Raw genomic sequence first — 15,576 nt, forward strand, 5'->3', positions numbered from 1 at the left:
GATGTTTTGTTTGTTTTTAAATTAAGGAAATTAGATTTTAATAAGTCATGTGTGTATACCGATTAATATGACCGGTGACTACTTAATCTTCACTTTCTTTGACGATGACAATCTCATTTTAATAGAGTGTGCTTTTTCAACCTCTCTAATCCCCGAGTGTTCTCTCTCTCTCTCAAATTTGTGTTTCATATGCTTTTTCCGTAAGTTCTCACTTAATTTCTAAATCATACATATCCTGAAATGGATCTTTCTCATTTCCAAATCGTAAGTACAATAGCCAAAACATAATATACAATTCAAGAGAACACCCGTAATGGAATGGGCTTCGGGAAGTAAAGTGCCGCTCACTATGGGCTTTTTAGGCGGCACATCAATAAGACGAACTTCCTGTGATATAAACATTTGTGCACCTTAGTGTAAGTATACAATAGTACTTTTGCTAGTAATATAAACATTTGGTTATTTAAACTTGAAATTTTATTAGAAGCCCAGCCCAAGGAACATATAGTGTCACTTCTTAAACGGTCTACCGTCTATTTCATCAAGGATTGGTGTAGGCTTGGGCCAAGAAGTGGGCTCAAGCCCAAACACAATTAGAAAGGTGCTATTAGGTTGAAATTAAACCAAATTCTTATGTTGGTTCGAATTTTCAAACCGGATTATCATACAAACCGAACTTCAGATCCGGTTTTTGACTTGAATGTGTAAATTTTGAACGTTAATATAGACTTTTATACCTTTTTAGTAAGTACGTGACTTTTTATTTACTTTTCATCTAAATTATTCTCGAAATTATGTTTACTTGAATAACTCAAAATCTAATTTTTGAATAACCCTAAATTTGTTTTTCCGAAAATTACTAGGTCTCTCAAAAAGGATCATAACACTTGTGATACTGTTAATAAACAACCCAAAAAAATAAAAAATAAAAGTTGGAAATCCACAAGGCAATGGGAATCATTAGCACCACAAAGCAACCGTTAAAATACTGTTTTTCTCCCGCGAAAAAGCTTCCAGAAACTCCATTCTTTAGCCTTTCATCTTTCTTTATTCACTGTAAAGCTCACTCACTCATCATGATCTCCATCTTTCTTTATCGACATCCCATACATTTTATTCTCTTGAATTCAGTGATCCATCAGCAGTCCGAACAGTCTTTGTGTTGTGTAATAATCCCAACATTATTATTATTATTATTATTATTATTATTATTATTATTATTATTATTATTATTGCCATGGTGAAAGAAACTGAGTATTATGATATTCTTGGTGTTGACTCACTTGTATCTGATGATGATATCCGGAAAGCTTACTACCTCAAGGTGCGTTTCTTTCAATTAAGATCCACTGTTTTTACCTGCTTCTTCTGCAGTTTTGTTAAGATGCATATTCCCCTTAGAGACTATCTTTATTAGTACTTTAAGATCCAAACTTTTGACCGGATCTAGCGTAGGTTGAGCCTCAACTTTCTTGGCGAATTACATTTTTAGTGTATTTTTTTCTTCATCGTTTTATATACATGCTACCCTTGAACAATTTTTTTTAGCCAGCGCTACCCCTCAACTTTTCTTCTAGATCCGCCAGTTGACTAGCTTGACTATATTTTCATTTAACCAATTTGACTCGTTTTTAGGTGACGAGTTGAAGTTGATGTCATTAATGATTAAGTTGTTTGTGAAACAGGCACGCGAAGTTCATCCTGATAAAAATCCAAATGATCCTCAAGCTGCTGAGAGATTTCAGGCAAGTTTTTGGATCTATGATTATAATTTGATTGAATTATGTTGGAAATTTAAAGAAAGTAATCTTGTTTATAAACAAGCAGGTACTTGGTGAAGCTTATCAGGTTTTGAGTGATCCTGTGAAAAGAGATGCATATAATAGGAATGGAAAGGGCTCCATATTGAAGTAATAATTTTTGTTTTTATTTATTTGTAAATGAATTTCTGGAATTAAGAAAACTATGTTGAAAATAAAGATTGCTTATATATAATTATTTATATTAATAGAAGCAAGTTAGGTATGCTCTAGCAATTAAACAATGTGTTGAGACTTGAGAGTAAACAACACATTTTAAGATGATTTCATGCTGATGCTGGTAAGGTTTTGACTAACACCAGTTTGAACCCGATAAAACCGAACCATTTCCCCCTTTAAGCCCGCTTCTAAACCGACCTGGTTTGACTTTTGTTGACCCACCAAACCTGTTTGGGCCCAGAACCTGATTTGTGCACCTCTACAATTCAATTGCATAACATGTCGCATATGAATCAATGATTAGTAACATTATTCGATTAAGCTTCTTCTGATACATATTTACGTGCAATATGTATAAATATTCTTACATTTATCATCATTTCACAGGGATACAATGCTTGATTCAACTTCTGTTTTTGCTATTCTTTTTGGAAATGAGCTATTTGAAAACTACATAGGACATCTAGCTGTGACAACAATGGCTTCTGCAGAACTACTTAATGAAAATGACACCCCACAAATACTGCATGAAAAGTTGAAGGCAAGTGCATTACAAGTTTATCAAAGATTACAGAATTAAATAGTTTTAACTGCCATTTTGTATATTTACATATAGTGCAGACTATTCAGAAGGAAAGAGAAAAAAATTTGGCTAGATTGTTAAAAAACTTTATTCACCAATATGTTAGAGGTGATAAAGAAGAATTTTTACGCCGTGCTGAGTCAGAGGCAGAGCGATTAACGCAAGCAGGTACTTCATGCCCCCGTTATCATTATTAGCCGTTATGAATATTTTTGATGGATCTGCATTCCTAAATTATAATTTGTTTTAACCATATTGCTGACAGCATTTGGAGCTAATATCTTGCACTCTATTGGATACGTATATGAAAGACAAGCTGCACCAGAGCTTGAAAAGAAAACAGGTTACCTTGGGGTACCAGTTATGCCCGAGTGGGTTCGGAACAAAGGACATTTTTGGAAACCACAAATTACTTCAGCAAAAGGTAACTCGTAAGGAATTAAAACAAAGGCAAATTGTTATATTAGTAACCAACTTTTGTCACATTTGTGTCCCATATACAGAAAATTTAACTTTCAACTTTGACAGCAAATAACTCATTAATAGAGATGTGATATGGTTATGTTTTATAGAGTGAACCTAACTTTCAGCTTTTTGATTGATGCAACTTCAAGAAGACGCGCGCCGTGGGCTTAAAACGGATGGAAGTGGGCCCGTTAACGATGTTGAATCACAACTAATATCCAGCAAGGATACACTCATTAACTCATTGTGGAAATTGAATGTAGTTGATATTGAAGTTACCCTTTTGCATGTTTGTCAAATGGTGAGTTGAAGTTCGGTACAAACTACAGTTATTCACTATTCCATTAGGATATAAACAAGTGATAATGTATAAGGAGTGTTTTAAAGTGTTTTTTGTCAACCAAAATATATATCTGGTTTTCTTTATATCAAATCCAGATGGTGAATATAACCTTAATATATTGTAGGTGCTCCATGAGAATAACACCAAGAAGGAAGAACTTAAAGCTCGGGCGGAGGCGCTAAAACTTTTAGGAAAAATATTTCAGGCGAGTTGTCTACATCGTTTCAATGATTGATTGCTTATCATGTTTTAAAATATTCTGATAACTAAAACAACTTTAAATGTATAGTAGAACAAATTGCATGCACTTATGTACTTAATTACTTACATACTTATATTAGTGTGAAATTAATGTTTTTTTATTAACCCAATTATCTACTTCTGTTAATAAGCATAAGTGATAAGTTGTCTAAATAAGGAATCCCAAACACTCCCTAAATGAATGTCTTTTTGTAACTTGATTTGATGGTCTTGTTTGTTATAGCAGAGAAAAAAACAAGCACAAAGTACTGGAACATCAATGAAGAAAATTGCTTCTGATATTGATGACGATACAAGCAGCTCAGACGATAGTGATGACGAAGATCAACCAAGAACATTCAATTGCCGCGCCCCTTTCATTACACAGGTTTGTCGCGTTGACAATCTACGAATATCTTAAAAAGACTGATTTATGTAGCTAAAAAAAGTTGCATAAAGATCAATCATTCTAGTGTTCATGCATTTCTTGAGAAGTTTAATATAACAGTGCATAACTTGATTGAAACCATGAATTTGCTTTGATAATTAATGCTAAATGTGATACGCGTGATTGTTTGGTTAATGTAACAGGGAATTGGTAGATTGTTTAGATGCTTGTGCAATCCAGCATATTATGTGGATGATGATGATGAGATTGTTTACAAGAACAGCAAATGATTGATGATCAGTCTATACTTCTGGTTGGGTTAAAGAAAGGAGATTAAGGAAGCAAAGAGCCAAGTGAATTAGTTTGATTATGCAGAATTGATATGTAACTGAACATATAAAGTTGGTTTATACTTGTGCTTTGTCTTAATCAGGAACTGTGTGTTATTTAACAAACACGAGTGCGTTCATTTCCGTTTAGCTGCTTGTTCATTTGCTTGATTCAAATAGTACGGGTGACGATCAAAACATATAATAGGGGGTGTTTGGGATAGTAAATTAGAACAACCACTGAAAACAATATTTACACTAATTCCAAAGCGAAAGTTCACTTACGATACCAATGTCCAAACTTTAACAAGATAAAAACTTCAGAATATCCGCGTGATTATAACATCAAACGACTAACCACCGAACCCATTGCACTACTTGACTACCCACGAACACTCAATAAGCATGATGAGTAAGTGTGTTGACCGCACGATGTGCTTGGAAAGCACATGCGCAATGAACCGAAGTTAGATTCAAGCAGCCGCTTATAATAAGTGAATGTCTACCCGGGCAGGTATGAAGCGCTGGAAATGAATCACAAAGTGCCTGAACTGCTGGCGGTGTTAAGGCCATGCATTGGCTGATGTTAAGATTCATGAGCCCAGACCCTTCTTCATCCCTGGTTTTAACCGAACCCCACACTTGGTGCTTGTTTTTAGCTCGACTGTGTGCCAACGCGTATATTGCTTGATCGGTGATGTTTTGACAGTAGTAGAGACCCAGAGATCTCAGGTGTGGACAGTTGTTTGCTAAGGCTATCACGCTCTCATCTGCCCACAGATCAATAGAAAGAATTATTAACCGAAATACGTGTCACTTTTGTTGGTTTATTCACAATTACAAGATGAAAAAGTGGTGATGTTTATTTACAAGCATAGAAAATGATGTTATAATAGATATGCTAAAAGTGTAAAAAGAATTTGACACATGGTCTTTTAGATAGTGTAAGAAACCATTTCTTTGTAAATATGGTGTCCGCGCGTAACACTATAACAGCATATGAGACGTGTGTTAATTCCTTTCCTATACTTTCTAGACCGATTTTTTTTTAGCAGATACCTAATCTAGTATTATATCATTAAATAGAAGCTTTGTATACAAAGAATAATATTACGCTACACTAATTTCTTTTTGTCAGGCTATGAATGTTGAAACTGTTTCTAAGGATGTGTAATTACCTGTTATAAGAACACAACCACACAAATCGAGTGCACGAAGATCATGACAGCCATATGCTAAGCTTGTTACTCCATCATCACCAACTTCCTCGCACCATCCAAGGTTCAGTGATTGAAGTTGACTGCAGTTGTATCCAATCGCCTGCATGTATTAATAACAAATAAACGCGTGATTAACCGGAATCTAGATGTCCCAAAGCAGGTGGATCAGTGGGATGGGTAACACACCACCGTTGGCAAACATTTTGTGATCAAAATTTTAAGTTCTAACTGTTAAAATTTGTGTTTTTAATAAAAGGTTTGATTATTGGTATACCTTCAACGCCTTATCAGATGCAGCTTTAACACATCCACAAAGATTCAAGATTTTCAGTTTCTTGCAATTACTTAAATACGCAAGCGCGTTGTCACTAAACGAAGAACAGCCACTGATGTTGAGCTTAATAAGACTTTGACAACCGTGTGCCAAAGCATATGAGGTCAAGATCCTCTAAATCATGGCAATTATTTGCAATCGTTTCAACCGCATTATCAAATAATTGTGGTTTATCTTGGCGAAGGGTCAACCTCCTTAAGTTTTTTAACTTGGGAGCAAGAGAAAGGACCAAGTTGTTCATGTTGTTTTTGCACCTACAAAAGAAGAAGAGGCATAATGAGAAACTTACAAATTCTCTTGATTATGTAGTTATCAAATGCTAAATTGATACAATAAAAAGGGGGACAGTGTTACATAAAAAGGAAACATTTAGGCCCACGCTCCATTTTGAGACGGTACGTCCTTTGAAATACACTAGGTTGGTATATTTCGGACTAACTTGGTAATTTGCGCACCTAGCTAGGGTTTTTTTTTGCTCGTGTGATCACAAAGTTACCATACCATCTAATCTTTTCATGAAGTGGCTTTTCATCATCTATTTGTACAATATAAATTAGTTGTGTGCACTTATTGTGTTCCCGAATTTCATTTAAGGGAGGAAAGGGATGGAAAGAAATGGTTGTGTTCCCGAGTTTCATTTAAGGAAATAAAGAGAAAAACACGAAAGGGATGTTTCCGAGTTTTATTAAAGGAAAGAAAATGAGAGAAAGGGAGGGTGAAAAGTAAAATGGGAGGAGTTGTATCCTTCCAAATTGAAAAGATTTGGAAGGAAAGAAAAATGGAGAGAAAGATGAGAAAACAAAAGTAAAGAGAAGAATAAAAAACTTTAATTTACTTTCCTTTCTTTTGCATAAATGAATTCTGGAACACAACGTCAATTACCAAACAAACATATGCATGAATTACGATGTCGACACTACAATTAAGTACAGTTATCAAAATAAACCACGCAACTTCGATACATTATTATTCTATTGGCATGAATCTATAAAAATATAAGTGCTTATTATGTCATATCAACTTATAGCGATAGATATGCAAACGGGGAGATTAGGACAAAAATGAATTTCATATAATTCTCCTAACTTTGGCAACATAGACTAAATTAGTTTCCATTTATTTGTCCTCTTGCTATTTATTCATAACTTTATCTTGAATAAATCTACTTTTTGCAGCCAAACATATGATAGTGATGGCTAGAAAAACTAATTTACATTCTTAGCCCTGCCCTTTCAACCCATCCTAGGAATTTACATTTTTAACCCTGCCTATTTCTACCCATTCTAGAAACTTACATTTTTAACCTGGTCCATCCTATAAAATTACATATTTAACCCGACCGCTTTCACCCTTTTAAGAAGTAATCACCTCTTCCTACCCATATCCCAATTCAACTATACTCAACCATGAAGCAACAAATAGAACAGGAAGACCTCCAAATCAACTAAAACAGCTCAAGTATCTTATTCATTTTCTCACTGGGAAATAAATGGTAAGAAAGCACAAGCATATAGAAACTCAATTAAAATAAAACAACTACAAAAATACAAGTTCATAAATTAATCATAAGAAATAAAAGATCAAAGAAAGTGAGTTTGAATTGAATCAAATACAAATTAAATTAACGTTTTAACGGTAACAATCAATTAGTGTAGTTATATATACAACGGTCAACATAGTGTAATTATAGTGTATGGAATTTTTAACATAAAGTAATTATCATTACACTACTAATCGGTTCTCACATATAGTACGTTAATTTGAACAAGAAAGTAGATATACATACCAAGATAATGAAATATGAGCAAGTCCCCAACAAATAGCATCTCTCCATCCACAACAAACAGCCGAAGCAACTATGACCGTCCGATCATCCTACAAAGATACGATCCTCAACAAAAGCTCAGCCGGAATCTCACTCCAGTCTATGATCATAACCCTCCGGCCATCATCAACCTCTCAAAACACACCTCAAGTTCACCACCTTTCATCTCTAATATGTTTTTACAGTATTTTCAGTAATCTGTAGCAAGAAACTAAAGTAGGAAACAACAGTAAGATTAATTTATTGGTTTTATGAACATCAAAGAAAACATATTATGGAGTAAAAGATAAACACATGCATACCAAGAGCGAGCTTGCTTTGGTTCTTGGTTATCTTCCTTGAAAGAAGAAAGGAGGTTTTATGGAGGGAGAAAGACCAACTACACGTATGAATCCACGTGTAAGATGAAAAGACTGCGACAATCTTGAGGTCCAATAAATAACTACTTGGTCTTAAATATTATTATCTATCTTTTTTGTTCCCATCATTTTTTATGTGTTTGTCTCAATCTTCTTGATATTATACCATGTTTTTGGATATTTTATTACTTGGTTAATAAATTAACATATATAACAATACATTTTCTTTTTTTTTTTTTTGTAGTTTTATTATATTCTAACATAACACAGTTTAGATATCATTGATATGGATGCAACATTCAAAAAGATAAAAAGAAAAGAGCTTTTAAAAAATTGTCTAAACAACAAGTTATTTGAACACAATATAATGTTTCATTTACATTAGAATATTATAAAAATGTCTTAATTGCGTGGTTAAATTGGTTTCAAAGTTAAGATTTAAAAATTTCTCGTCTTTAATGTTGATAATATTGTTAAAGGGAACCTTATTATTGGATCAATATGGTTGAAACCATCATCTGAGAGGGTCATTCGACGAACTCGATTTCATGTGATGCCTAAGATGATTTAACGTGTGCCATGTAGGTTGTCAAGGTTCGGCTTTTTTAAAATGATACATGAAATGATTTTTCACAATGGGTGTGACTTTAAGAGCGACTGGTCATAGTCGTATACGAAAAATCCATTAACCTAAGAAATTTGTTGAACAATATATGCCTATATAACAACAATGAAAAACAATGCATTTTCATATTAAAAAAAAGTAATTATGACTTATTGAATATAAATATTTGATCCGTGTTGAAATTCATCAAGTTTGTCTCTTACTTTATGTCTTATCTTCTAGTGTGACGCGAAGTTAAATTTCATCTAGATCATCCCTCCTTTGCTACCTACACAAAGATATGGGATTTTAAGGAATTGGATGTTAAAATTTTACCATAACTAGTACACATGTCATTCAACTAGCCTCTCCACATCAATTGTTTATATATCATTCAACTAGCTTCTCCACATCAATGTCACATCATTACCAAGTCATCAAACATTTTTTTTAATAAATCAAAAATTAGTTGCGTGGACTAGGATTCGAACCTAGGCTTTGAGCGAGATGAAAGTCTTAATATATAGCACACAAACCATCCAACTAAGCTATCTTGATGTCTTTAAGAATGAAAAATATATCCTATATATTGAAAAAACACATTGTATTGGAAGTGGACAATGGAAATTAACTCAAAAATGAAAATAAATCCTATGTATATTAGTCAATGTCCAACAGAATCTTCACAAAATATTAAACAATGAAAATTAACTAAAAAAGAAAATCTTTAGATTATATATGTTAAATTATTTAAGAATTTGAAGGAACCCTTGAAAACTAACGTTTTTTATAAAAAATTTTGTATGTTATAATGTTATTTAAGTTTAGTTTTATTATTTTGTTATATCTAAATTTACGATTACAATTTTGAAAATTAATTTTTATACATATCTTTGTTTTGTTTTGCACATATGTAAATTTGTTTGTACATAAATTTTACACATATGTAAACTTGTGATTAATATATGTAATCAAAACTTTTTATATATAATATGATAAAACTACTCTTAAATAATGTTAATATATAAAAAAGATTAAAAAATGTTTGGATGCGTAGAGTTCGTAAGAGTTCTTAACTTTTTAGAGTTCTTAAATGATACCAACCATATATATATATATATATATATATATATATATATATATATATATATATATATATATTATAATTATATATTTAAATTATATATTATGTCATCCGGGTCAAACACCGGTCCGCCCTCCCGGATCGGTCCGACCTTTGACCTGGCAAGGCTTCCGGGTCGATGTCCGGGCCGGGTCTGAAAACATTGCCTATTATTGCCAAATCATCTCACACACTATATTTAAACCTTTAGATTTTCCACCTTAATCATTTTAATATCTCTCTCTCTCCCTCCCTATCTCTCTCTCTCTCTCTATCAGCTTACTATCTCCATCATCCACCATATTTTATATTCCGGTAATGTAGATCGGGATTAATCGTTTTCCGGTAAGGTTATATACTATAGTCTAATGGTCAACAATGCTATATGATTTTTCGGCAAGGTTATATCTTTTTCTGGTAAGGTTTTCCGATATGGTTTTATATTTATTTTAATTGTTATATGATTTGGTAATAATCTCTTAGTATATCAAAATCCAAGATTGAATTGATATTTTTGAAGTTATTACGATTTTCCGGTAAAGTTTCCGGTAAGATTTTTGTTTTCCTTTTTTGTTTGTATTTATATTAATTATTATATGATTGTCTTATAATCTCTTTAGGTTATATATCAAAATCGAAGATACAATGGAGATTATCCTTATTTCGTTTTTCCGGTAATGCGATTCAAATATTCTGGTTATTAATTAGAACATCAATTTTACATTTGTTTACATAATTCAAATCTTCCATAATTGGTAATTTGTTTATTATGTGATATTGATATTAATATTTAATTTTCTCATTTCAGGTTATGTTCCCAACTTGATATATTTCGTGGGTTGAAGATTTTTTGATAAGATACTTATTTTTTTGATTAATATTGATGTATATTTTTGTTTTTATTCATGTATTTATTTATTTTTCGCAATTCTTGTAATTTATTGGATTTTTATACAATCGACCATATATTGTTGTTGGTCAAAGTCAATTTAATATGTTTTAATCAGAACCGATGTATTAAAAAAATTTATTTGTATCTTATATTTATCTATTTATTAATGATAATCTCTATAATTTATAATAATTATTATAAGTTTATTAATTTTGCTATTAATAATTTATTATCTTTTCTAATTAGTTGTTACATCTTATTTTGACAGAAATAATAACATTTACACCTTACTATTTTTATATTTCAATATCTATGACTTAAACATTATTCTGTTATTATATTGTAAGATACATTATATTTTATATATATAACCAATTAAGTCATATGTGGAAAACCCAATAAATAATTTATAAAGTTTCCATGATTTTAGTTACAAGATTTGCAATATAATAATTTATTGCAAATAAGAATTTACATTATATTTTCTATATTCAATGTATTTTCATGATTTTAATTACATAAATACAATAATTAAGTTTCCATGATTTTCACTTATTTTCACATTTGCTAAGTTCTATTTAAAAATTTCTTCAAAAGTTACTTGTATTAAGTGAAGTTTCTTTGGTGATTCACAATTTTATATTATTTATATATTATTTCTGATTAATATTAAATGTATTTTATTCATATAATCATTTATTAAATATAAGTTTTTATTTGGTAAGTTTTTTGGTATGGTAACCATTATTAAATTAAAAATGCAATAACCAACATTTGAGTTCACGTAAATAATTGCAAATTAATTACCTTTAATTCAATTTATGACAGTTAATTTTTGTTTAAAGATATTTAAGATAATTAATTAATTTACAATTTGATTTCCATTTACTTAATTGTGAAAGTCAAATTAAATTACTTAATTTTAGAAGTCAAATTATTAACGCTTTCCAAAAGACCCGAGTAATTATAGAAGTCAAATTAAATTATTTAAACTCAAATTTATTTTAATTACACTAATAATATTGTTACAAAGATTTATGTATTTTAAAAATGATTTCAAATATTGTGATAACTAACTATCATTTGACCAAAATGATATAACTATAATTAATGATATTATATTTTGCCAACTTCAAAACAATTTATACTTTTATATATGTAAATCGTTTTGAATATAAGTTTTTGCAATATATGTTGACAACTAATTAATTTATTAGTTATGACGTCTTTGACCATAACACTTTCTTTTTTTTACAAATACAATTATTTGATAAATATATATGAACATTAGCTCCATGTGATAGTCAAAAATTAATCAAACAGAAAAGAGTTTAATACCAAGTTTATAACCAATAATGTCTATATAAACGTAGGAATGAATGAATGTATACCAATTGCGTTTGTCTGTTAGATAATTTTATAAATGTTACTTTTATGTTTACTTGCATATTATATATGTAGATTATGAAAAATAACAAGGTTTTGTTGTCAAACTCATAGTGTAGGTAGATATGTATGTTTATTTAAACTTTTTTAATTGTTTATAACATATGAATCCATTTTGTTTATAACATATTAATTGTGTTAGAGTTGTACTTTTAATTTCAAATGATGCAGTTATCATTTAATTAATATTTGAATAATTTTTAATTACGCATAAATATCAAGATTAATGTATACAATTAAAAAAGAATTATATAATGAAATTGATTTTAAATAAAGTAATGATGTTAACAATTACTTAATGTTTTTCTCTTCCCATATATTTTTATTAATATTTTTGAATATATTACTTTTATTTAATAGCAATATTTGTCATTTGTAGTATGTTTGGATTGCTAAATAGCAATGTCATTTGTAGTATATTGGTTTTATTTTTTAAAGTTTCTTATTGATCTCTTATACCCTGTTGTATTAAGATTAATAATTAGTTTATTACTTTTGTCACCGAAAAGTATCATCTTGCTCGAAACATATTTGTGTTAGTTGAATATGTTGTTTATATTTATATGATTTGTTGATATGTTTTTCCACCCGTGTGTAACACGGGCTATACCCTAGTTGAGGAATAAATTAGGTAAAAAAAGGGCTTGCTCAACAAATATAGAGGTTTAAATCGAAACAAAATTTTATGGCATTTTCATGACAATCGTTAAGAATTTTTTTTCTTATTAGACCCTGCGTAGCCGGGCCTTATGGCCGGCGTTTTGGAGCATAACGCCGGAGGCACCCCCCCCCCCCGGCGTTTTGGGTGCATTTTTTGTGTCCGGCGTTTTGTTGATAACGCGAGAAATGGGCACGGAAATCAAAAATATATCCGTTGGAATAAAAAAAAACTTTTTAAAATATTAATTCAACTATGCTATAAAAACTAACCCAAACCTCATTTTTTTACACAATTCTTTCTACTACTTCTCTGTCAATTATTTTTTACACAATTCTTTCTACTATAATTCTAATACTACCAAAATGTTTCCGTTTAACAACCAAAATGTTCTCGGTTTCGGTCAATATGCCCGTCAAGGCAACGCAAACAACCAAAATCCACAACCGAACCCATCTACCGTCCCGATGCCAACCGTCCCTGTCCCTCAATCCCCGTCCATTCGAAGCGCATATGACCGCGTACATGCAATATCTAAGTTATGGAGCCCCTTTACCAAATACGGTGCCTGGTTTCCAAAACCCAACCACAAAAAATTTTGCTGGTTCTAGTTCCCAACCCGACGACGAGACGGTGTCGGAGACACAAATAAACCCGGAGCCACAATCCGTCCCGGAGACTCGTGGCGGTTCGAGCCATCGCGGACGCCCGAGAAAACACGCAAAGAAGCCCGCGCGGCGAACCTCGGGCTAAAAATAACACCATACCGTGGAGTATCGACTAGTGCGAACTATGTGCTCGTGCTTGGTGTGCGATATCGGAAGATGCCGAGTGCGGTAAGTTTTTAAAAAATACATATATTTTAAATTTCTTAGAACAAACATTGAACTTGTAATGTTTTTATTTTTTTAGCGAACTATCAACAAACGGGCGTATTTTGACACAAAATTAAAGAGTTGTTCCACGGACTTGGCGGAGACTCGCGTTGAGAAAAAGATTCATTACAGTCGAAATGGAACTATATCAAAACCAATTGCACGGCTTTCCATACGGTTCACTCTCGGATGACTCGAACGTGGAATAACGGTCTCTTTGACGCGGAAATAATGGAAAGGGCGTTGACAAAGTATCAACATAAGGTCTCGGGGAGCTTAGGTTATTTTGGCATATGGAAACAATACCTGAGGTTTCACCCAAAATGGGGCCCGGTTATGAAGGCCAACACCGAAGGTGGTCCGCCTAAGAAAAAGTCTAAAACATCGTCTTCGGTTGATCCACACACGACCCGTTTCAACGCTCAAAACTTCAACCTAAGCGATAATGAAGTCGGGAATCCTTATGCGGATATTACCGAGATGCCTCGACCGGGGGTAGAAGAAGCAAGGGAAAGGGAGAGGGGAAAGGGGTCACGTCGTCGTCGGCAACGGTTTTGAATGCCGAAATGGAAAGTCATTTCAAAGAAATGAACATTCGACTCAAAGATATACAAGAACTTGGAGCTAAACGTCTTCAAGTAAATTTGGACGTCGTCAAAGTACTTAAAAGGAATGATTTGGACAACGACATCGAGGTTTTAACAAATGAGTTATCTGAAGACGACCCGAGAGTCCAATCTCTAAAAGCAATTCGGCAAACGAAAATTTTTGAAAAATACAACATGTAGTCTTATTATTATTTATTGTTGTATTTTTTAATTTAATATATTTTTTATTTTAATTTAGTTTTTATTTGTGAGTTTAATGTATTTTTTTATTTTAATGTAGTTTTTTAATTTTATATCTAGTTATTTAAATGAATTATCATCTAAAAAAACAAAAACAATTAATAGTGTAGGGCGCCACATGGCACATAACGCCTGGGGATGAGGCTTTATAACTACACTCTGTTTTGTAAAAAAAACATAACTCTGACTGGGCGTCACGTGGCGCATAATGTCTGGTAGTGGGGCTTTATGACTACACATGGTTTTACAAGTTTGAACTCATAATTTATACTTTATTAACAACCAAAGCTACCAACACACCAGTACATTACTTCGAGTTTATTTTACCCATTATAATATATCTATATAATGTTTTTTTTATTTGAAGGTCTTAATTAAGTGTAGGCCTAAAGCCCTAACTTGTTTTCGCTGTCCCACGAGCTACCCCGGGTAGGGGCGTTCTTCGGGTTCGTTTTTCGGGTCGGGTTCTTCGGGTTTCAAAGTTTTAAATCTTGTTGGGCTCAGGGACCGTGGGTTTGTTGTGGGTCAGGCTGCGTTGAAGGCTGAATCGGGCAAAATTGTTAAACACGGGAAAGCTTGTTTAGATAATCAACATGTCTTTCTACCATTTTTCTTTGATACATTTGGTTTTCTGGCCCCAAAGGTTGTGAAATTTTTTGTTAGGGTTCAGCGTGTCGTACATGGAACCTCTTCAGCTTCTAGGTCCCAAAGCTTTGTTTTTAGCAGGATTGGTTTTGCTATTCAAAAGGGGGTTGCGTCGCAGCTTGTTGCTCGTTTGCCTGCCACTTTATTGTAATCGTTTTATAGTAAATTATACTCCCTCCGTCCCATTTTAAGTGTCCTAATTTGATTTTTCAAGTCTTTCCTGGTTAACTTTGACCAATAATATTTTTGTTTGTGTTATATATAATACTTGATGTAAAATATATGAATGGATTGGGTTTTAAATGTATTTTACATTGATATAATTTTCATCAAGTATTATATAACACAAACAAAAATATTGTCGGTCAAAGTTAAACAAGAAAGACTTGAAAATTAAAATTAGGACACTCAAAATGGGAC

The 15,576-nt window shown here is 32.2% G+C and overlaps 1 long non-coding RNA gene and 1 pseudogene across 2 annotated transcripts; one reads left to right on the forward strand and one right to left on the reverse strand.

The window, feature by feature from the left end:
* Positions 1-2,281: 2,281 nt before the first annotated feature.
* LOC143589878 (uncharacterized) lies at positions 2,282-3,575 on the forward strand. Its single transcript, XR_013145367.1, has 4 exons — positions 2,282-2,730; positions 2,828-2,986; positions 3,180-3,328; positions 3,495-3,575. It is a non-coding gene; the product is annotated as an uncharacterized LOC143589878 (long non-coding RNA).
* A 990-nt stretch (positions 3,576-4,565) lies between these two features.
* LOC143589879 (F-box protein SKP2A-like) lies at positions 4,566-7,918 on the reverse strand (annotated as a pseudogene). The gene is made up of 4 exons (XR_013145368.1): positions 7,668-7,918; positions 5,822-6,135; positions 5,506-5,647; positions 4,566-5,097 (listed from the first exon to the last, which is right to left on the reverse strand). The product of XR_013145368.1 is annotated as an F-box protein SKP2A-like (transcript).
* Positions 7,919-15,576: the final 7,658 nt, after the last annotated feature.

This window comes from Bidens hawaiensis, unplaced genomic scaffold (assembly GCF_021521415.1).
Source record: "Bidens hawaiensis isolate Kalapana, Puna unplaced genomic scaffold, B.hawaiensis_p1.1 tig00037997_1, whole genome shotgun sequence".
In the NCBI taxonomy this organism is placed as follows: domain Eukaryota; kingdom Viridiplantae; phylum Streptophyta; class Magnoliopsida; order Asterales; family Asteraceae; genus Bidens; species Bidens hawaiensis.